The 23,700-nt window shown below is 37.3% G+C and overlaps 1 protein-coding gene and 1 pseudogene across 2 annotated transcripts in view; both read right to left on the bottom strand.

The window, feature by feature from the left end:
• MAGI2 (membrane associated guanylate kinase, WW and PDZ domain containing 2) overlaps positions 1 to 23,700 on the bottom strand; it is a 1,730,241-nt gene that overhangs the window by 1,288,248 nt on the left and 418,293 nt on the right. The window lies entirely within an intron of this gene.
• On the bottom strand, positions 12,008 to 12,121 carry LOC136311296 (small nucleolar RNA U3; annotated as a pseudogene).

Raw genomic sequence — 23,700 nt, 5'->3', positions numbered from 1 at the left:
GAGAAAGAAGAGGGGGAAGGGTGGAGAAGCAAATCGTGCTTTTCCTGTGTGCCCAGGCCTGGAATTGAACCCAGGACTTCCACACGATGGGCTGACACTCTACCATAAATCATTGATTTTCAAACACACAGAATATATTTTGATTTCCTGCTGCATGACATTGTGCTCAGTATAAGAATAGAGATTATCTGTATTTTGTATAAATAGAATCATAGAATTTCAAGGGAATTTCAAGGTTTAAGTAGCCCTTTGATATGACATGGTCCAACCTCCACCTGTTATATGAGTTAGATATTTAGTGGAAAACTTAGGGGTTTTAAAACACTAACCAGTGTTTCCAAAATATTCTGAAATGCATCCCAGAATGCTTTGCAATTTGTATTGTGGAAAACTAAAAGTGGTGTATACCACATTATGCTGTTTTAAAGGTACAAAAGGTAGACTGCTATACAGATTAAATGAATAACATGAAATTTCAGAAACTGCCTTGAGTTTGGGTATGTCTTTTTTCAGCTATGTAAGCCTATGATAGTCTCAAAAGGAAAAATAAATTTGAAATAATTCTTTAGCAATCTGATGTTATCCTTTCAGCTGTTTGAGTCTAGAAGTGGATCTGTATGTGTCTTATTAACTTCTTCCAGCTCTCCTTTTTAATATTATCTCTTCTAACTTAAACTTACTACCAGTCTTATTGTATTTCAGGGAATATACAGGGGTAGAATAGTTTGTATTAATCCTCAACTCTCTGTATTCCTGAAAATTGATCCACATCTTTCTATCTGGTGTTGCATATTTACATACAATTATTTTTAAAAAATCCTTTTAACAATAATGCACTGAAATCTTCAGAGAATGTTAAAGTATGATAGGGAGACAGTGCCACGGGGGTGGTAGGGAATGAGCATGGGAGATAGGCTCTCCTCTCTCACTGTGTTTTTGCTCATCCAAGAGTGGGCAGGGACTCTTAAGTAACTATATAAGTTGTCCCTGCTCAGAGACTGACTCTCGTACTTTCTTAGACTTTAATCAAATTAAACAAGAGTGGAAAACTGTTTTTCAAAATGTTAGTTTATCTTGTATATAATACATCTGAGAAAAATAAATTATAAAAATGGGAAGTAAGAGGAGCAAAGAAGGAGAAGAAAGAAACCAAGAAAACAGTAGAGCACAGGTCCACGGAAAATGGGTGGTATACAATTACTACTTGGCAATTTATGTTATAGATTACAGAAGCACAACCATTATTTCAAGTTTTTGTATGCTGTATAGGGCAGTAATGGGCAATATTTTGAGCTTGGTGTGTCAAAATTAGCCAAAAAAACCGAGCATAACTCGAGTGGTGTGTCACTTTGAGAAAAAAACCATAATTTTGTGATATTTATAGTTTAAATAACAAAAATGTATAATTGTAATAGACAACCGTATTTAATAAACCAAAAACTAATTATTTAATTTATCTGCTTAGTGACTTCTTTGTTCATCTGTCAGTCGGTTTCTTTTGTGGGTCTTGATATTATTTAACTTGTGTGGGGTGCTGTGAACTAAGATAAGTGAGGGGGAGGGGGAATTCTTTAACTAACCTGCCTATTAGTGACTTTTTTCTTGCTGAATTTCATTGGCTAAATCTTCAATTGAAGGTTGGTATTTTGTACACTTCAAGCCGAAGCAAGCGCTACTAACTTCATCTGTCAATCTGTTTCTTTTGTTGGTTTTGATATTATTTAATGCTGAGAATGAGGTCTCACAAAAGTACGTAGAGGGAAAAATTGTGAGTAAAGCCATTGCTACATTTTTCAGGGTGCTAAAAGTGTCTGGTAATCGGTTCCAGGCACTCCAAATTTCCTGTTCCTAGTGGCACTCCTCTTGATTCTCCAAGCGGTACCCTTCCAGATTCTCAAGCTTTGACCTCAAGTCAACAAACACCTGAGCCCAGATGCTGTCTTGAAATTCTGCAAGTTTTATCTTATGTAAATTAAGATGGCTGCTGCTATTTCTGATGGCAGGAAATGGCACCCATAGCATAGGCCCTCACCTCTCCCAGCCTCCCCCTCACTTATCTCAGTAATGATGGTCAATTAGAAATCCATGACACCCCAGAACAGTAGATTGGATGATGGTGCTGTGGTTATGTGGTTGCTGGTAATGGTGACCACAGGGCCCCCAGAGATGCGTCCCCCATGGCATTCCGCTGCTCCCTGCTCCATCAGCGAGAGTGAGGTCAAAGATCCCCTAACAGTCTAACCAGAAGTCCCAGAACTAGACGCTCTGTGCTGGAGTTCTGTTGTTTTGGCCTACAGACCTCCAGCCCAGAGTGTCTACACTACAGCAAATGTTTTATCCTCGGCTACTGCACTAGGCCAAGCAGGAGCTGAGGATGAAATGTCCTTCTCAGCATGCAGCCCCATACTTCTCTGTATGGGGCTCATGCGGCCATGTGTCATCGAAAATGGCTACGCGTGTCAGTGCTGACATGCATGTCATAGGTTCGCCATCACGGGTATAGGGAAACATATTGGCTATCTTATTAATGATGCAGCAGAGTTACTTTAGGCATAAATCACTTATCCCAGGATAACAAATACACTTAAAGAAAATTCTAAAGCTATGGGGACATAGTAATTTTTTTTTAAATATGAGATTTAGGTTCTGGGAAAATAGAAAAGTATTCTATAGAAGGAAAAACACAGGTAATAAGATTAGTCCTGTACTTACCTCACAGTTAAGAGAATATCAGAGATGGAACACCCAGGCAGATAAAAGATTACACTTTCACTCTCCAGCCCATATCTAGTTGTTTCCGAACTACCCATTATACCAAACAAAATTATTAGCGATTACTGATCACAAAAGATGGCACTAGAGACTACAGTAGAGGTTAACAAACTTTTTTTTTAAGCAGTAAATGAATGAGGGTGGTACTTGAAAAAAGAAAAGGGAGAAAAGAAAAAGTATAAATATCACAATATATAATACTAGAAAAATGAATATGAAACACTATTGCCTCAATTGCATTGTGGTAGATGACAATCAAACAAATCTGATTTTGAATCCAAGCTCCCACATGGTGTCCTTGAGTAAATTATTTTCCATCTGTACTTCTCACTGTCTTTATGTACATACAGGAAATAACTGTAGGATTTAGTATTTAAGCTTGTTGAGAGGAAATGAATTAAGTAACTCACATAAGGCTTAATTAACATGGTGCCTGCAACATAGTAAGTACTCAATAAATAGAGCAACAAAGAGAGACACAATGGGGGTAGCTAAAATATGGAAAAAAAGTTAGTTTTTATAGCTAATAATCCCTCAGAATTCTGTAGTTTTCTTTTGTATAACAATTATTTTTTAAATTGAGATATAAATGACATATAACATTGTGTTAGTTTAAGGTATATATGGTATTTACTTGATACACTTACGTATTACAATATGATTACCACTGCAGTTAACACCTCTGTCATGTCACGTAATGATCACTTCTTTCTTGTCTTGAAAATGGTTTTTGATCTACTCTACTGGCAACTTTCAAGTATTGATATATAATATAGCATTTTTAATTATACAGCTCACAAAAGTTAGAGGATTTTCAGTGCTTCATATTCATTTTGAAATATCCCCTAATTTTTGTGAGCAATGTACAATCACAATGCTGTGCATTAGATCTCAGAACTCTGTGCATTAGATCTCAGAACTCACTCATCTTCTAATTAAAAATGTGTATATTTTGACTACCATCTTCCCATTTATCTAACTACCCCTCCTCCATTCCCTGGTAACTACCATTCTAGTCTCTGTCTCTATAAGTTTGGCTTTTTCATATTTTACATGTGTGTAAGATCATAGAGAGTTTGTCTTTCTCCACAATTTTTATTTCTTATTGTTTTTAAAATATGTTTCCCTATGAGGTTATAATTGCATAAGGAGTAGACTTTGTCCATGAATGTATTATCTGTGTCTAGCAACATCTCTGGCATGGTGTACATGCTTATAAAATATTTTTGAGTAAGTTAATGGACCCAGAATGAGAAAGCACAGGTTAAAAAAAAGAAGAAGAAACACTATCATTTACAGATGTATGCAAATAACTCCTCCATCTCAGTGTTGTTATTTACAACACGGAGGACAACAGTAACACTCAATATTATTGCTGTGGCGAGTCAGAGAGAAACAGGTTCTGATAAACAGAGTGGTTCCCCTTCTCCATAGGAGTTATGCCCCCAGTGGATGCCTGAAAACTTGGACAGTACTGAGTGCTGTATATACTATGTTTTTCCCTATACATACAAACATCTGATAAAGTTTTATTTATTAATTAGATACACTGAGAGGTTAACAATAACTAGTAACAAAATAGAACACATATTCTAATAAAAGTTATATAAATGTGGTCTCTCTCAAAATATTGTATTGTACTCACTCTTCTTGTGACGATGTGAGGTGATAAAAATGCCTTTATTAAGTTGAGAACTTTCATCTTTTCACTTAAATTAAGCACTTTACTGCTTTTCTTTGCCATATCTGAATTTCCAGCAGCACTGTTCTTACGCTTTAAAGCCATTACTAATTAAAATAATAGTTACTTGAACCAAGCATGGCAGTACTGTGACAGTTAATCTGATAACAAAGATGACTACTAAGGTCCTCTGACTAAACGGGAAGTTGGGAGCAGTGGGAACAGCATGGTGACACTGGACCCAGGGCTCACTCACAGCCAGGCAGGAAGAAGCAGGGCTCTCGGAGTTATCCACAGTACTCAGAACAGTATGCAATTTAAAAAATATAAATTGTTTATTTATGGAAATTTTCATTTAATAATATTTTTAGACTACGGCTGACTGAGGTAGCTGAAACTGTGAAAAGGGAAATTACAGATATAGGGGATTTATGCACAACATCATTGAACAGTGTCTGTTAGATAATCTGTGCTTAGTAATTCTTCTACCTTAATCATATTTAGTTGTTTTTATTTAAACTTAGACTGACTATAAAATTAAACTAATCAAATTTCTGTGTCTTCCAAGCATTTTGGTTACTAGACCATTTTCGGTGATACACAACATAATAAGTACAAAAAACACTTATATTTCAATTTGTGAGATATTTTTACCTTTCAACAAAATTCCATAAATAAAATGTAAAGGGAGACATGGTTTTCATAATTGTATGCTCTTAAATGAAAAGCTACTGATCTTAGGATAAAGAATTTAATTGATCAGTTCTGCCAAAGTGGTGTGTTGCATACTCCTCACACTCTGATTTTAAATGAAAAATTAATATGTCTACCTGTGCTCACTCATCAATAATTTATGTATGGCATAGGTCAATCCTATGTTGTGCATCTAATGCAGTAGCGTGTGGGGCGTTGCTGGGACCCAGCCAGTGGCTGGAGAAGCTTCATCTTCAGCAGGAGATGGCATTAACAGGGAACGTAATGAACCAAGGAGAAGGAATCAATGGTCTTTCTCTACCCTGCTGTAAAATTAATGATGGCTCTCCATGAGACTCTAAAACCAATAAATCTCTTATTAAGTGTGAGAAAGGAAAGCACGAAGTATCCTGAAGACAATGAAGTTAAGATTTTCAAAATATAACTATTAAAGACACATTTTTAGTAATGTTTAGTGCCATTGGTAAATGTCGATATAAAGTAAGATAGGAAATGAGAATGGAAACTATATATAATGCAGGCTCAATTTTGTACAGTTATCTTTTGTATGCACTTCTGTTTTAAAAATACACTGAAAGAAATTGTGTTAATATGATAATGGTAGTTGTCTCTAAATATTTGGGTTATAAACACTTCTCATTTTCTTTTTAATTGCATGTTAGGTAAATTAGGTTCTTACTCTCAGAAAATAAAATACCTGAGTGTTGGTCAAATAAGTTTGTAAACATGATATATATGTTTGCTCGCTTGTGACTTATATTGGGTGTGGGGGACAGGCTGTGAGCAGGCCAGGTTGTTGTAGCCTGAGGTTTGGTTTTGGGACTAAGCTTTTCCCCACACCCTTGACTGATTGTATGATCTGGGTGGTGCACTCTCATGAGGAATCCAATTATGCCTTGGATAAGTGACTTTGTATCGGAGACTTCCTTGTTTGTATATTGGATTAAGGGATTTTGGTTTTCTACACTATAAAGTGGGACAGACCAGGAGCTCAGACACACAGTTCCTGCTATCACAATTGCAGGGGCTCCCCTGATCCCTTGCCCTTCATGGGAAGAGCTGGTTTTCTGCTTTTCCCTTGTCTTCTTTTGTGGTTTGCCTGTCTTGGTGAGACACCAATAAATAGGATGGCCCCCCATCCTCTGACTCCGCCATTTCTTTATCGTCTACCCGAATCCAATGGGAACCTGCATGTGAATGGTCACGATGACGGCTCCTGGCCTTACACTGAGGGATTGAAACATGTGATTTGAGGCTGAAAGAAAAAATATAATACAGATAACTTCTGGAGAGCTTGTAATAGACCATGTATAGACCCAAATTCTGAGGAAGCAGAAATCAGCAGTGTTGGGAAAATAAGTTTGTAAAATGTGATTTTTATGCTCACTTTGTTAAAAATGGCCACTGCTCATGTGATGCTGCTGCCACATGATACTGATAATTACCTTTCTGCTTGGGAAGGGGCTTGGTTATGCTAATGTATGCTGAAGAGGGATTGTCAGGCCAACAAGTTTTAAAAGAAGGAAGAGCTCGGAGCCTATTTTGGGCAGAGGCCACGTTGTTGCAGGAGAAGCAGCAGCCAAGATGGCAGAGTGCTGAAGGAGAAGCCAGTAAGGGAGAAGGGGAACAGAGGTGGATAAGGATGGTGGGGCCTCTGAGTCTAGGAAAACCAGGAGAAAGTCAGTGGCTTTGGGAGCCCTGAATGGAAAGGGAAGTGTTTTCCCACTGCTTGCAAGGCTAGAATAAAAGATGGCTCACCAGTTTTCGGCTCTGCAGTTTCACTAGCATCTATCTGAATCTAATGCGAACCTAGATGAGCCAGGTGGCTATGATGGCTGTGACTACTGGGCCTACAATCAGTCAGTTAAATATACAGAGTACAGGGTGATGTAGCTAGTTTACTAAAAAAGAAAAGGCCAAGAGAGTAACTGACTCTAGTAACTGACTGTTGTGAAGCTCAAGAATGAGTATCTTGTGGCCTGACTTAACCCACAGGTCTTCAGCCCTTCCTGGGGTATGCATGCTTTTCCTATGCTTCCTGCCTGACTGAGGCTGAAGGATTTAGTGATTCCAGGCTTCTATGTGACTTTAATAAATCCCATTATAGAAGCTAACATAAGAGCATCTCTTCCTTACAAGATCTTACATAAAATAACAACTACAGTTTAAAAAAGGAAAATTAATATGTTCTATGGATTCTGAAACCAATGGTGGCTCCAGATTTTGTATCTGAGATGGGTTTTAAGGGATGCCATATGGTTGAGCCTACACAGAGATTACCTTGATGTCACAGCCCTCTACCAAACACACTACTAATTGTATATTTAAAGAGCCTTTAAGAGATGTCTGCATAACAAATGTTGTTACTTAGATGGTCTTTTCTCTTGAGGTGGATGGGAGGTGATGCATGGGCTAAACTGCATTTTTCAAATCCATGAAATAAGAGTCTCTGTGCCATTGTAAATCCTCAGGAAGATGTTGCTGGGCATGATATAGAACAGAACTGGGAGCAAGCTCGAAATTGTATAAGGTTTGACGCTTAACTGGGAGGTGTTCTTTTGGGGCTTCTGAAAGAGCTGTTAGAAAAAAGCTTTTCCTTCTCACATCTTCATTGTATTGCACTTCTCTCCTACACTTAGACTCAGAAGAGAGTAGGAAAGAGAATTAGTTGTCTGTCTCATATGTTAAGGTGTAGTATTGGCCATGTATTTGATAGACATTATAGCTACAAGTGCTCTAGTATTTAGGATAGCACAGGCCTACAGCTATCAGAGCCATAGGCCCACACAGGGACCTGTTCAAACTAGCACTGATGCTTGTTTGAGGTAACATTGAAAAAGAGAAAAAAAGATTTGATGAAGGATTGCAATCTTTGCACTGGGGCTACGATTATGGATGACAAATAATTCTACTTCATATATCAATTAATCATAGTTGAATGATAACAGATACCTAGAGAACAGTGAAGAGCAGAGATTCGGGCCAAGCTGGGGATGGAAATATGTTCTAAGATAGACTAAGAAGTCTGGTTCTGGTCTGGAGTGCCATATTGTTGCCATTTCTAGACAAACAAATTTATGGGTAGAAGGGATGACAGTGTTGAGTGAATAGAGGCTTTGAAGTTCAAATACCTATTTCAGATTTTATACATGTGGGGTTTGGGGGGAGTTATAGTTAACTTTTTCCTTAGCCTCCATTTTTACATCAAAGGAATTATAACACCTACTTTATAGTATTTGTGTGATAATTAAATTAAAATAACACAAAAAGCCCAAAAGCCATACTGAAGCACACACTAGGTATCCAATAAAATGTGAGGTTCCTTCTTCCTTAATCTTAATTACAACTCTAATACTATTGTCCCACACAATGCACAGCCCACACCATAGGCCCATGGTTTATTGTAACTGTACCTTTCCATATCTTTGACCTATGATTAGTTATGAGTATAGAACCTAAATAATAGGTACACTATTGACAATATTTGCAGAACCTATACGATAGTCTTACAGGTATATTACCCACAACTGTACTGTCCACCACTCTAGGTCCACCCATTGCCATTTTTGCTATTGGAACATAACAAGAAAAAAATACAAATATCACAGTTACAATAGAGACAGATAACTTAGGAAAAGTTCTGTGGCAAGTACCTAAAAACTATACATAAAATAGTTTGTTTCCATTGAGTAGAAATGCTGACATTAACTTGTTTTTGAAATAAGTGAAAAATTTGTACTATTTGATCTATCTTTCAGAAACCTAAAATTGTTCTAAAATCACCTATTTTTTGTGCGTGTGAGAGACAGAGAGAGGCAGAGAGAGGGACAGAAAGGTACAGACAGACAGGAAGGGAGATGAGAAGCATCAAATTTTTCGTTGTGGCACCTTAGTTGTTCATTGATTGCTTTCTCATATGTGCCTTGACTGTGGGGCTATAACAGACCGAATGACTCCTTGCTCAAGCCAGCAACCTTGGGATCAAGCTGATGAGCATTGCTCAAACCAGGTGAGCCTGCACTCAAGCTGGCGACCTTGGGGTTTTCAACCTGGGTCCTCCGCATCCCAATCTGATGCTCTATCACTGCGCCACTGCCTGGTCAGTCTAAAATCATCTATTAATTTTTTAAAAAATTCATTCAGGAGTCCATGGTAAAGTGTTTTAAAAAACCCAGGTGTACCCAGGCACCACTAGTCCTGTCAGAAAACTCCAGGTTCCTTTCTCTGTCTTCCCTGCTTCCTGTTCTTCTTATTACTCCTCACCCTCTTTCTGACAGCGTTAGATGAACAATGAGAGCTATTCTGACTTTTTGGTGAAAAGCTATCTTTTTTTTTTTTTTTTTTTCATTTTTCTGAAGCTGGAAACAGGGAGAGACAGTCAGACAGACTTCCGCATGCGCCCGACCGGGATCCACCCGGCACGCCCACCAGGGGCGACGCTCTGCCCACCAGGGGGCGATGCTCTGCCCATCCTGGGCCTCGCCATGTCGCGACCAGAGCCACTCTAGCACCTGAGGCAGAGGCCACAGAGCCATCCCCAGTGCCCGGGCCATCTTTGCTCCAATGGAGCCTTGGCTGCGGGAGGGGAAGAGAGAGACAGAGAGGAAAGCGCGGCGGAGGGGTGGAGAAGCAAATGGGCGCTTCTCCTGTGTGCCCTGGCCGGGAATCGAACCCGGGGAAAAGCTATCTTAATGAAAAGAAGTATATACTTCAACTCTACTCCCAAAATTCTAAAAGAAAAGAGACAACTTGGAGAAGGTCCACTAGTATCCAAATAATTTATTTGCTTATTTTATAATGCCTAATGCTTAAGTATGCATTCCTTATGCTGCTTGATTAATTCTGAGTGAAAGGCACAAACCCAATTGTTCTACAAATCCTGAATCTAAAATTCAAATGTAATTTGCAAAAATATCAATAGGATGTACTGAGAAAACTAATTTTGTACTGGCTTCATTTTACCTATTTTTAAGCAGGACTGGCCCACTAAAGTAGTATGGCTCAGCCAATTAGCTATTACAATCCCTTCTTCCAAAATTTGTGTTTCCATCAAATGTGCTGCTGGACTTATCGTGCCTTTGGATCCCAGTGACCGCATGGTACCGCCAGCCAAATCAAAATTAAACTGCAGCTACAAAAAAAAATTTTTGGAAAATACATTGTCTAATCAAGCCTGCATAGTTTTTTCCAGTTTAGTAAAATATGTGATTGTTTCTCATGTTATAATAATGATCACTTTACCAAGTACAATTTACTCTGGTATTAATCATAAACCTTCAGCTGACCCAAGGATTTTACCTTCTGGTGACCTTTGTGGTCAGTTAAATTTCTTCATTAGGAGATACTGAGTGTCAGAGAGCTTGAAAGGACGATTAGGGAGGAAGAGAAACCATGGTTTATTTATTTACTTACTTTTATAAATAAATAAACCAATAAAGCTAGCCATTTTTTATGATTTGTCACTGAAATCAAACATCAAATTCCTTCAGAATATTACCATACCTATGTTAGAACACCTTTCCACACGGATCCATCTTCATGACCTTCTAAATAAGAAAATAAGCCAACATAAACCGAACCTCTGCTAGTATCTATGAACAATATAGAACTTTTTTAAAAAAACAGAGTCAAATAGTTAATAATAACTACTAAATTATCATAAAGACGCTAGTTACTTGACACATAGCCCTTGGCTAAGAAAATGCTTACATTTTAAATTTAATGAAATTTTTGGATGGATTTTTGGCCAAAAGATCACATGATACCTCCTAAATATGTGTGCAGGCTCAGGTATTGACGACCTTTTTGTGTGTGTAGCCTTAAAAGCCAATCTTGACACTTTCGGTGAGAAAGTATCTGGTTTTGTCTCTCTTTTTTTGAGCCAGCAGCACAAGTGTCATAGGTGACTGCAGGGCAGCTGTGTTAGGCTTGCTCACGGGGTTACTGGCTGCAAGCACTTTCCCTAATTGGTACATGAGTGTGTGGCAGCATCACGTGTGTATGGCCTGTATAAGGCTATGGGTGCAGATCGCAGAGTGCCGGCCCACCACTGTGAGGGCCATTTTGCTGTTTGTTTGTCTGAGAGGCAGTTTCCTCTGCCTGTGTGCTTGTCCACCATTGTGAGACTTTATTAAATGGAATGGCTCAACACTTTCTGGCTCCACAGTTTTTCTACCATCTGCCCAAATCCAATGTGAACCTGCCTGGCCTCAACCACAGGCATTACAGTGATACAATACAGAACATATTCACAAGGAATAGTCTTTTTGTACTGCAAGAATACTTCTAGCCATTCCATCACACTACAGGAAAAAAGGAAAAATATCTGCTGAAAATCTAGTGGTAGAATTCTCTGTCCATACATTTCTCACTTTACTATAACTATGTAGAGCATGGTATTAAACATTGAGTCCGAAGACTTTCAGTACAGACAAAAACAAACAAACAAACAAACAAACAAAAAAACCCTAAAGAGATCATGTGGTTATTCTCAACTCTCAGTTTAGAGACAAGAAATATCAGTCTCAAAGTCCAACAACATGCATGAGGCCACAAAGCTAGTTTTAGCCAAGTGCCTGAACAAGATCCAAAATGCTGAACAAATATCTTTCTAGCCAAAGAAAGAGATTATTTTGTTTAAATACTCATATTCTAAGTCCAAATCATAAGGAACTATATATGTTCAGTGTTTTAAAAGTTACCATTTTTTATGCATGAATAATTATAAATATTTATATACAACTACATTTATACTCTTGGTTATTGCTCCAATTATACATTCTTTTCAGTTGTATCAGAGACTAATATTTCCTCAAAATCCATTCTCCCTATTAGTAAAATTCTCCAGCCCTTGAATTTCAGCAAGGTACCCCATTATTTAGCTAGAGATTACATTCCCAAAACTTTGTTGGCAGCTAGACAAACTATAGAAATGATCCCTGAAAGTATAGTCTTTGTTGTTGGCAGTTAGACATGGCTACTTTACTAAGATCTAAGCAAATGGATATGAGCACAAGTAATGTGTTCAATTCATATATCATATTCTTGAAAAAATATATCATATTCTTATTCTTTGCTTCCTCTTTGCCCTACTTCCTTTGGGCAGGAGTATGGATCTGCAACCATTTGATGAACAAAACAGTAATTGTTGGTGAAACCACACCACAAAACAGGTGAAACCTGGTCCTCACAGGGACTGTGCCACAGAGCTGCTCATATTCACCACTCCCTTCCTATTTCTGCACTGTGTTGTGGGAGAGGAATAAGCCATATTTTTTGAATCACCATATTTTGGGGTCTTTTTGTTATAAAAGCTCAACTGATACCCAACAAAAATATACTAACTCTGGCACTTCCACTCTGGAAAATATTTGTCATAAACCTTGCCCGGCAACACTTCCCTAGACAGCTATTTTCTGACCCCCACAGGCTAAATTAGCCACTTCCTTGTACCTGCTAGGGTACTGCATTTCACAGTGCCTATTTGTATATACTAAACTAGACTGAAGGCCCGTAGGGGCAGGAAGAGTTTCTTACTCATTTTGTTTCTCTAATGTTTAACATGGAATCTGACAAATAGAAGATACTCAATACATATTGAATGAATGAATAAATTTTCCACAGTGACTTAGAACAATATAAAAACCTTACATTTTAATAAATTTAATATTAATTTATTATAACATGGCTTAATTGAAGATATTCTCATATATAATAATAGAAAGGCCAAGTGTTTTTATACAACGGAAAATACAGTCTTTCCGAAGTTATAAAGACATGGAATCATCTGCTATTTTACTGGAAGTCTTTCATAGTGTTTCAGATTTAGCGTTTTCCTTGGCAGATTGAAGGCTGTTATTGCCCTGCTTTTCCCAAAGCACAAATGCCTTTCAAATTATTTTTTATTTGCTTTACTATATATATTTAATATTCACAGTCTTATTTTTTTAAGTGAGAGGAGGGGAGATAGTGATACAGACTCCTGTGTGCACCACAATCGGGATCGGGCAGGCAACCCCTGTCTGGGGCTGATATTTGAATCAATTGAGCTATTTTTAGTACCTGAGGCTGATACTGGGACCAACAAGCTATCCTTAGCACCTGGGCCAAGGCTCTGACCAACTGAGCCACTGGCTGTGGGAGAGGAAAAAGGAGAGAAGGGGGAGAGGAAAGTAGAAAGAGGCTGATGGTTGCTTCTCTTGTGTGCCCTGAAAAGAATCAAACCTGAAACGTTCATACATTGAACTAAAACTCTATCCACTGAGCAAACCTGCCAGGCCATATTCACAGTCTTTTAAAGTGAGTTTGCCTTTCTAATTTCTGATAGTAAAGCCTATTTTCCAGTTGATGTGTAAGAAAATTAAATCATAGAAAAGATGATATCACTAATAAAAGAATATTTCTAGAAGACACTATTTACTGACAAAATCCAAACTGAAAAATAAACCGGTTGGGGTAAAAATAACTTAATTACCTAGAAATAGAAGAGAGAATAAGAAGAAAACTAGAGCATGATTATGTATAGAAAACCAGAGGTAAGATAAATCGTTGGCATAGCAGTAAAGTCTGCATGACAGGCGAACCACACTTAATCCTTGACAGTATGCGAAGGCAGAATGCTTTCTAAAACTATGTAATTAAGTGATACTCTTTGAAGCTGCCCTGTAAATGTCCGGAGAGGAGGCTGGCTGCCTCCAGGCTAGGTTCTATAGTTGTCACTGCTGCGGTTGAATGATCTTTAATTTGACCCCTAAATGACAGTCACACCTAGGAGAAAGAATCAGTAATGCATTTGACACAGACTCTTTTCCTTTAGCAGAGTAAAAGAGACACAAAAGAGCAAGGCCTAAAAGACAAGCAATAGAAAAAAAAGGGGCTTTCTCATGTCATCTAAAATATTTAAAGACCATGCATTTGTCTTAAAGAATTAAACCTCGGGGCCCAGTCTAAGTAGGAGATGCCAAAATACCAGGAATAAGAGCTATTGGATTGTAATGTTTTCTATTCCATAAATTAAGAGTCAACATAAGAATTTATGTAGTTCCTGAGATTGGTCAGAGCCAAAGTTAATTATGGTCCAAAGTCGACATGTTGAAAGGGAACCTGGTGTTGCATTTGGTCCTTCCTTGCTGTCCACTAACTCTTATGCTCAGAATGACTATACATCCTAGTTTGCCCAGGATAGTCCCAGTTAATACCTATCTAACTAGGAGTTGACTATTAATTTTTATTCTCAAAAGTCTTCCAGATAATAAATTATATGCCCATTCCTTCAAAGACCAAGTTTTTTAATTATATTTCCTAAATAGCTCTTGAACCTGTCCATTTTTCTTCACCTCCATTCTCTTCACACCTTCATCTTTCACAAGGACTAGTACAGAAATCTCATATCTGGGCTTCAACTTCTACTACTCTTCTCCAATTTATTTTACATAATACTACAGAAAGTATTTTAAATACAAAATTATGGCACTCTACTCCTTAAAGTCCCTCCATGATCCTGTTTGTGTTTAAACACGTGAAGGCCTGCCTGACCCTGGCTCAGCCCATCTTGTCCCTCTGGCCTCACTGGCTCGTTTCTTCTCGGATTCTTTGCACAAGTTGGATTTCTCAGCTATCTCAGAGCTCTTGCACCTGTTATTTCCTTCTGTAATAGACTTTCTTCTTTTAACTTCCTTCTTCTGGTCTTATTCCTATTCATCCTGTTAAACTCAGATCAACCACCATTTCTTCAGAGATACCTTCACAGATTCCCACAGAGTGATGAAGACTGCTCCTACAACAATGACAACAATGCATGGTTCTTCATAACACCCAGAGAATTTGGTAATAAATATGTAAATGTATATATATATCATATAATATGCATATATATTTCATACACAGTTTATGTGCTCTACTAAGTTACAAGTTCAAGAAAAGAGGGATCATACTTTACATTGTTTTTAACTAGGTCTCTAAAACATAAGCATATAATGAATATTCAACACTTGTTATTGAAATAAATAAACAAATTGGGAGTTCCAATTTTAAGCAGCCAAATATAAATCATAAAGTACCTACTTACTCCTTGACTTTAAAAACCATATTTGAATATATAAAACTATAGTTTATAATATATATTACATTATATACATCCTAATTGAATACACAGTAAACTAAATTTAGTAATAGACATAAGATTAAGGTAAAAGGTGCATATATTTTGGCATTCCTAATTAATTTATGTTTATCTCAATTATGTTAAGCTTATGGAATCAACATTTCTATTCAAGTTATTTATCATGCTTCCATTTTTCTGATTTCTATTCATTTTAATAAAATAAAGGGAAATATAATAAAATATTCATACAATTTTACAAGTATAGATGTGTAAAGATGCTTATACTACTTAAATTGTTGGCTGAAAAAAAACATCATGATGTAATAGCTACAAATATTTCTTTTTTTATTAATGTTTTACAGAAACAAGAGAGTCAGAGAAAGGGATAGATAGGGACAGACAGACAGGAACGGAGAGAGATGAAAAGCATCAATCATCAGTTTTTTGTTGTGACACCTTAGTTGTTCATTGATTACTTTCTCATATGTGCCTTGACCAGGGGGCTACAGCAGACGGAGTAATCCCTTGCTCAAGCCAGCGACCTTGGGTCCAAGCTGGTGAGCCTTGCTCAAACCAGATAAGCTCACACTCAAGCTGGTGACATCGGGGTCTCGAACCTGGGTCCTCCACATCCAAGTCTGAGGCTCTATCCACTGCGCTACCACCTGGTCAGGCGACAAATATTTCTTAACTGAATTATGAAAAGATGAATTATACATATAAAAATCAACACAAGGGTATCAAAGGTTGCATTTTTGGAAAGTCAGTTATAAAACTTGAGGGCCACTTGTATTATGATTTAATTGATATTTAGGATATGTATTTGTTAGAGTGACTTCAACTACAATATAAGTAAATCTCAAAAAAGAAACAAAAACGAAAACAAACTCAACTCATTTTGTCTTGATCAATAAAAATATTTGATTACCTCATAGCCTAAGAACTCTGAAGTTGAGCAGTTCCAGGGTTTTGCATAGTGATTCAAGCATATCATAAGGAACTGAAGCTCTTGGTATTTTTTTGTTCTTTATTCTCATTTTTTTTCTATAAGTTTTCACCTCATAGTTAGAAGATGGCTGCTTTAGCTTCAGGTAACAAATCCTCTCACAATACACAAGAAATGATTTGGGAAGAGAAATAGAACCTTTTTTTCCTTGATCTTGTCTCTTTTTATCCAATAAAAAAATATTTTTCAGAAGCCACCAAGAAGACTTCCCATTATGTCTCTTGACTAGAATTGAATCACAAGTCAGCCCCAAAATACTACACTAAAATGGGGGAATGAAATCACCATGACTTGTTTAAAGTACTTGTGAGTTATCACCTGGGATGAGGAAAGTTTCACCTTCCATGAGAACCAAGGCTCTTGGTTCACTGCAAGACCATATCAGAGTCAGAACTTGGCAAGAGCTTCCTTCAGCCACTGAACTCTGAGAATCAGTTATAACAAATTCTAATCAGCTTCCTCTGAATTAGAAAAGCAAAGCAATAATACTGAACATGCTCATACAATTAAAATTTGGCTTACCTAATAATTATTTCTAAAACATAATGTAAAAATTAAAAATAAAAATGTACAAACTGTTAGAAGCTTTCTATTTCTGAAAATGTAAAAATCTGGGTAGTTATAGAGACACATAAACTTTTTTCAGGGCTTTTTAGCTAGTGCTCACAGCAAACACACACTAACTGATGGAAAGTTTCATTTAGCTGCATGGCTTTCATGAACATACTACAGTTAAGGAGGACAAAAGACAAGTACAAATACAGAGATTAATTTCATACTCAAACCCTAACTTCCACTCCACTGACAACTGTATTCTTAACTTATGTTGCATCAAAACCAATGACAAAAAAAAGACACCTCAAATTACATGGACCTTTCAGTAACATCCTATAGAAATATTGTCTCTGAACTAAATATCCAGGTACTAACTAGTTTAGTTTTAATTCAGAGCAGATGGACTAGAGTGCGCAAGGCCAAATTTAGAGAAACTTCTTGGAGAATACCTCTCTGTAACATAGCATATGGTGAAAATATTTTCGGGCCAGTTTCAAATGTTGTCAGTGAAACTACATTTCTATCAATTATCTTATATGGCTTCTATGAACATGATTTTCCTTCCAAATCAAGAGTTACAATGATAGAGCTTAGCAGGGCTCTTCGGAGATGTCATTATCAACAGTAACACATTGAGGATTTATATTCCAAGTTCTGAGATGAATTGCAGGAGAGGAAGCAGTGGATCTCGTGAGATAAATAGACAGATATTGATAAATGATGTTGTAAAGCGTATTCTGTTTTGCTGTATAAGGGGAAATAATTTCTACCTACTGTTAGAGTAGATTTTTAAATTGATGTTTCTTTTTGGAAGATAAACATAATGCAATTCTTCTTTTTGACCCCCTGAGAAACTAAGGATGCTAGACTTACTATAGATGTCCAATAATTTTTACTTTTTTTATCTTTTTTTATTTTTTGGTTTAACTTTTATTTTTATTTTCATGATAAAATACTGTGAAGGATATTTACCATATGGGACAATGTCAGGTATCTATTCCACTCTGATCTTCTCTGGGGAAATTAGTTTATTCCTATTGCTTAAGATTTTACTGAAAAAGTAACTCTTACTTACTGTATCCTACTTCCAAAGTGGAACATGGAAATGTCTCAGATTCCTTCCCTTTTCTAAACTGTCAGTGCCTGGAAAACGTCATCGGTACGATAGTAATACTCTGTATCCCATAATTCTAATTTGAGTGATACAAGGATGAAAGGAAGTACAGATTTCAGTTGTCACAGCAGCAGAGGCAGCAGACGGGATGCTGTACTAATTAAGGCTGCTCCTTTTACCCTGGTTTCTGTTCCCAGCTCCCCTCCAATTCTTAGTCCTGGACCAAACTCAAGGCAGTTCTTATTATCTAATAAATTCTCTTTTGCTTAACTAGAGTTGGCTTCCATTATTTTTAACAAAAAATATTTAAAATGCAGAGAAACAAAATTAGATAAGAGAAATACTATTTTTTAATCATCTTTTCAATTAATATATCTTGAACATTTTACATGAGCAATAAAATAATATTACATAGAATAACCTTTAATGGTTACCTAGCATATCCTTGTATGGATGGACAATAGTCTATTAGAATCTATTTAAGCAATACTGGATAATTTCTTTATATAAAAAAATCCTCTGACTAGCATCTTATATAAACATCACTGTACACAGTTTTGATATTTTTACTTTGTAATCAATTTCTAAATGTGGCATTGTTGGGACAAAAGGTAAGGGCAATTTTGAAGCTTAGAAGCATGCAGACATTTGCCCCTTACAAGGGAGGCGGTACCTATTTACCATTCTATTAGCAGTACAGGAAGGTGCTCATTCTGATAAGATCTTACCCAATATTTCCATTGAAAGATGGTGGGTAGGAGGCTAGAAAGCTATTCAGCTTTACTTGCCCAAATGCACAATTTAGAAAGCAATCATTCTTTATTCAAGGAGCCCCATGTAATAAAGGGGAAGAGTTATAATAGAACTCATTGTATGCCTCATATTATTTAATAGTTTTCTATAGCATTAGTTCAACTGAATACAAACCAATTTCACTTGTGTTTTTTGGTAGCTGGATACTGCCAAAGCTCTCATGGTGAGTTAGGAGGTTCTAGAACGAAGAGAAAATAAAAAAACCCAGCCAGCCAGCTTTCATTAAACCCACTTCTCACAGCAGACTCACACACTTAATGCTCAGAAATGAAAGAACTTCATATCTACCAGAGTTATATTTACACAAAAGACACTATTAAAATTCATTATAAAGTTGGCATGCCAGAAAGTCCCTGAGAGACACAAAGTCTAGTCTTGGCCCACAATGCTTCCTCTAGATTGTTCTATAAAAATCACATGGCATCTTCCCAAATCAACTGGCCTTTAACTCATGTTAATAGTGGATGCTTCTGACACAATGAATAAGGCCATCTAGAAAAATCTGTGCTCAAGCAAGAGTATCATGGAAATTACAGGCTAATGAGAGCTATTTTAATAACTTAGCTGCTGTGTACTGAGGAAATATACCCATAAACACAATTTAAAATATTTGTATTTATCATGACTAAATAAACATATTAACCCATGTGGATGTGTGTGCACATATGAATTTATCTGAATAAATCTAAGGGCCATGGGTGGCCAAAATTCAATGAGGTGTTAAATTCAAAGAAGCACAGTTCATGCAGGGAAAAAATAATTAGGATAATCTAATTCTTTACTCAGTCTCTCAGAGATAAATACATTTTAATTCACAACAAGTGGCCTGAGAATTCTTTTCTCCTCTACCCTGATTTTCTTAAAATAGCAGGTGTTTCCTGAATCATTTATCCTAATCTCAGTACCCAGGCCTCTCAAATTCAGGTGTCTTTTCTTTTACTTTTTTGCTCTCTCCCCACCTCCTCAAGTTCCAGCTTCTTATAATGTGGAATCATTTAGTGTCCCTGACTTCTCAAGTAGTCCCTCTGTTTAAAATACTATTTGATTATATAACAATGGTATAACCAAGTGCCAAAACTTGGTAAGCAACCAGAAGCCAAGGAAAGTAGGGGAATGCTGTGATAATTCAAATATTAATTGGTTTATATCTAAATATACAATACATTGATATATGTTGTCTTTGACATATTCATATACAATTCATGACAAAACATTTTCACAGTGATGGATAAGGTGTTCTATGTCAATTGTAAGGATTCCTCGCCCAATTACCACACTAGATTCTCCAAGAGAAGAGGAACTTAGAAATAGGGCTTAACAAACAGAGTTTTGTTCTCCTTTCCAAAGAAGACAAAAGAAAACAATACTTGAATGTTTTTGTAGTGCATGCATTAGTGTCTTACGTGACTATAGCCATTTATAACTTTTTTTTTTTACTCAAAGGAGAAACTTACCCTGGAAAGAAGCAAATGGTTGAAGTACTCACATGTCTAGAGATGAAACTAAAAATCTGATTTGATTATCAGTCAAATTTTCATATATGCAAATATCCTGAAAAAGCCTTCAATCTGTTCTAGTGACAGTGAAACTATGTCACTGAAATCCTTGTTGGCTATGAATTTTCATTGCTTTATTTCTAAAGCCGCTGTCTGTATTGTAAAGAATACACAAATTAATGTTTAGTTTTTTAAAAACAAGCTATTCCCTAAGTAAAAAAATTCACATATATTATTGGTACCAAAGCTTTCACCTTTTCCTTGAAAATAGTAAGGTACTTGTATAATTATGTGTTGGAGGGATAAGAGGGTAAGAGATTGTCAGCACTAATGATTTGTCAACAGAGTTTGTCTTTTTGCAATTTAATGTTAGTTGCAAATTGAGGTCTCAGGCATCCTTTTATTTTTTCTCATAATTACTTAACCTATTTGACTGTTCCAAATGTGCACAGTGACCCTTCCTTAATGTTCATTTTTATTATATGAAACATCTGTTTAGATACATAGACTGAATTAATGGTTTTATACATTCCAAATTTATATTGATATCATAAAATAGACTCAGAATTATGAAATTCATTTTCTGACAATCCAAAATATGCAATCAATGACAAAATGTTTCTTCAGGGAGCAATAGAACTGAACATAATTAAAGTGTTCTGGGCAGCTCACTGTGTCTTTGAACAGGGGTCAATAAATTATGTGCATTCTGTATTTCTAGTTGCTGGCCTCGGTAGCTGCCTAACAACCAGGTAAGATAAATAATTGCTCAGCCCTACTTAGACCTATAATGATATCTGCAAGAAGCACCAAAACTGTGCTTTGGAGAATAATGTTTTTAATAGTTTTTCAAAAAGATTTCTTTTAGTTTTTAATTCAATCCATTACATCATCAAATATGTATATAATGTCTTCTGTGTGCACTATAATTCAGCATATAACAATGATAAATAAGAGTGTGCCTACCTTCAAGGATCTTCCCATTACATTCTAATGGAAGGGAGGGGAAGGAGTTGACAAACACATTGAAAACATAACTATTATGTAAAACAAGTACCTAGCAACAGGCAGTTATTCCTGACCACTACTCTACCATCACTCTTAGTATCTAACCCACCGAAAGTTCTTTTTGATTTTCACCCAAATCCCTTTCAAATCTGTTGACTTTTCTCCATGTCTTACCACCCAGTCCAGGCTAGGCAATCCCCTATTTGGTTTCTGCAGTACTCTCTTAGTGGATCTTCCCACATTCACTTTCTGCACCACAATCCATTGTCCACAGCAGCCAATGGAAATTTTTAAAACCAGATCTGATCCTGTCTCTCCCCCTTCTTCCCCAGACAGGCAACTTCTATATCTCTTCCCCTTGTTCTGAGAACACAAACCTAAGTCATAGCTGGGGCCCCTGCCTACTCTCTAACCTTACTTTACACATCCCTTTTCAATAGTGTGCACAAGGGCTTCTCACAAATCAATCATTTTTTAGTCTTAGGATGGAGTTACCATGATGAGAGACTCTTATCCCTACTGTATCCTCACTTTATCAGATGAAACAACTTAATTGGTGCCAGGTATCCTCATACGATGACAAAACTGTTTTGGAACTAGATAGAGACAGTGTTTGCACAACACTGTGAATGTACTAAAGGTCAATGAATTGTTCACTTTAAAATGATTAATTGTATCAATATTTTTCTCTCATTATGACGATTATATTTTCACTTGTTTTTGTAATTTAATGGCTTAAGGAAGAGATCCAACTTCACTCTTTTGCATGTGAATGAGCAGTTGTTCCAGTACCATTTATTGAGAAGATTATTATTTGCCCATTGAATTATCCTGGTACCCTTGTCAAACATCATTGACTAGAATGTGTAAGTTCACTTCTGGGACTCCAAGTTATATTCCATTGTTCTATATGTCTATCCTTATATCATTACCACACTGTTTTGAAATTGTCAAGTGCAAGCTCTGGTACTTTGTTCTCCTTTTTCAAGATTGTTTAGGCTGTTTGAGGTCCCTTGAGATGACATATGCATTTTAGAGTCAGCTTTTCCCTTTCTGTATAAAAGGCTCTTGAGATTTTGATAGAGATACTGAATATGTAGATTACTTTGGAGGAAATTGCTATCCTAACAATATTAAGTCTTCTAACCCATGGTACAAGATGTCTTTGCATTCATGACACTGAAAAGAGGAGTCCTTGATACATCAGCAACAGTTTCTATTGACTGTTTTTGTTTTTGTTTTCTTGTATATAGGCCATATGTGGGGCAGCTGTGTTAGGCTTGCTGGCTGGTTTACCGCCTGCAAGCCCTCTGCCTGATTGGTGCGTGAGTGTGTGGCTGTACCACGTGTGTATGGCCTGTGTGAGGCCCTGGGTGCTTGCGCTCAGGGGGATTGTGGATGGTGGGTTGTGGATTGCCTGCCCGCCACTGTCAGGGGCCATTTTTTTGCTGTTTGTTTGCCTGAGAAGAGATTTTCCCTTGCCTGTTTGCTCATCTGCTATTGTGAGGCTTTATTAAATGACCTAACGCTTTCGGCTCCTCAGTCTCTCGACTGTCTGCCTGAATCTAATGTGGCCCTGCTTGGCCTCAGCCACCGGCATCTTACACCATACTTTCCTATTTCTTTGTATGCTTTGTATGTATTTTTATTGTTGCAAGCTACACATTTTAACTAACAAAAAGGAAAATCCAAGTCCCCTTCCCTGGGTTTGACTTTTGTTGCTGTGTTGTTACTGTTGTGGGTTTATGTCATAACTTTCCTGGAAAAAATCTTTAAAAAGTTTTAAATGTGGCCCTGGCTGGTTGGCTCAGCGGTAGAGCGTCGGCCTGGCGTGCGGGGGACCCGGGTTTGATTCCCGGCCAGGGCACACAGGAGAAGCGCCCATTTGCTTCTCCATCCGCCCCCTCCTTCCTCTCTGTCTCTCTCTTCCCCTCCTGCAGCCAAGGCTCCATTGGAGCAAAGATGGCCCGGGCGCTGGGGATGGCTCCTTGGCCTCTGCCCCAGGCGCTAGAGTGGCTCTGGTCTCGGCAGAGCGACACCCCCTGGTGGGCAGAGCTTCGCCCCTGGTGGGCGTGCCAGGTGGATCCTGGTCGGGCGCATGCGGGAGTCTGTCTGTCTCTCCCCGTTTCCAGCTTCAGAAAAATACAAAAAAAAAAATAATAATAATAAAATAAATAAATAAATAAATAAATAAATAAATAAAATGTTTTAAATGTGTAATGTTAGTTGTTTGTGGCCACTGTAGTCTCTGATCAATAAGTTTAGTGATCAACTAATGATTTGAAAAAGATGTTTTTTAATTCTTTGAACCAATCAGTCTCTCAGCTTTTGCTGAGTGCCTCTTTTTAAATGTTAAAGCTGCCCTGGCCGGTTGGCTCAGCGGTAGAGCGTCGGCCTAGCGTGCAGAGGACCCGGGTTTGATTCCTGGCCAGGGCACAC

Source organism: Saccopteryx bilineata, chromosome 7, assembly GCF_036850765.1.
Source record: "Saccopteryx bilineata isolate mSacBil1 chromosome 7, mSacBil1_pri_phased_curated, whole genome shotgun sequence".
Classification (NCBI taxonomy): domain Eukaryota; kingdom Metazoa; phylum Chordata; class Mammalia; order Chiroptera; family Emballonuridae; genus Saccopteryx; species Saccopteryx bilineata.
Note: the sequence above shows the minus strand (reverse complement) of the source record. Positions and strands in the feature narration are given on the sequence as shown.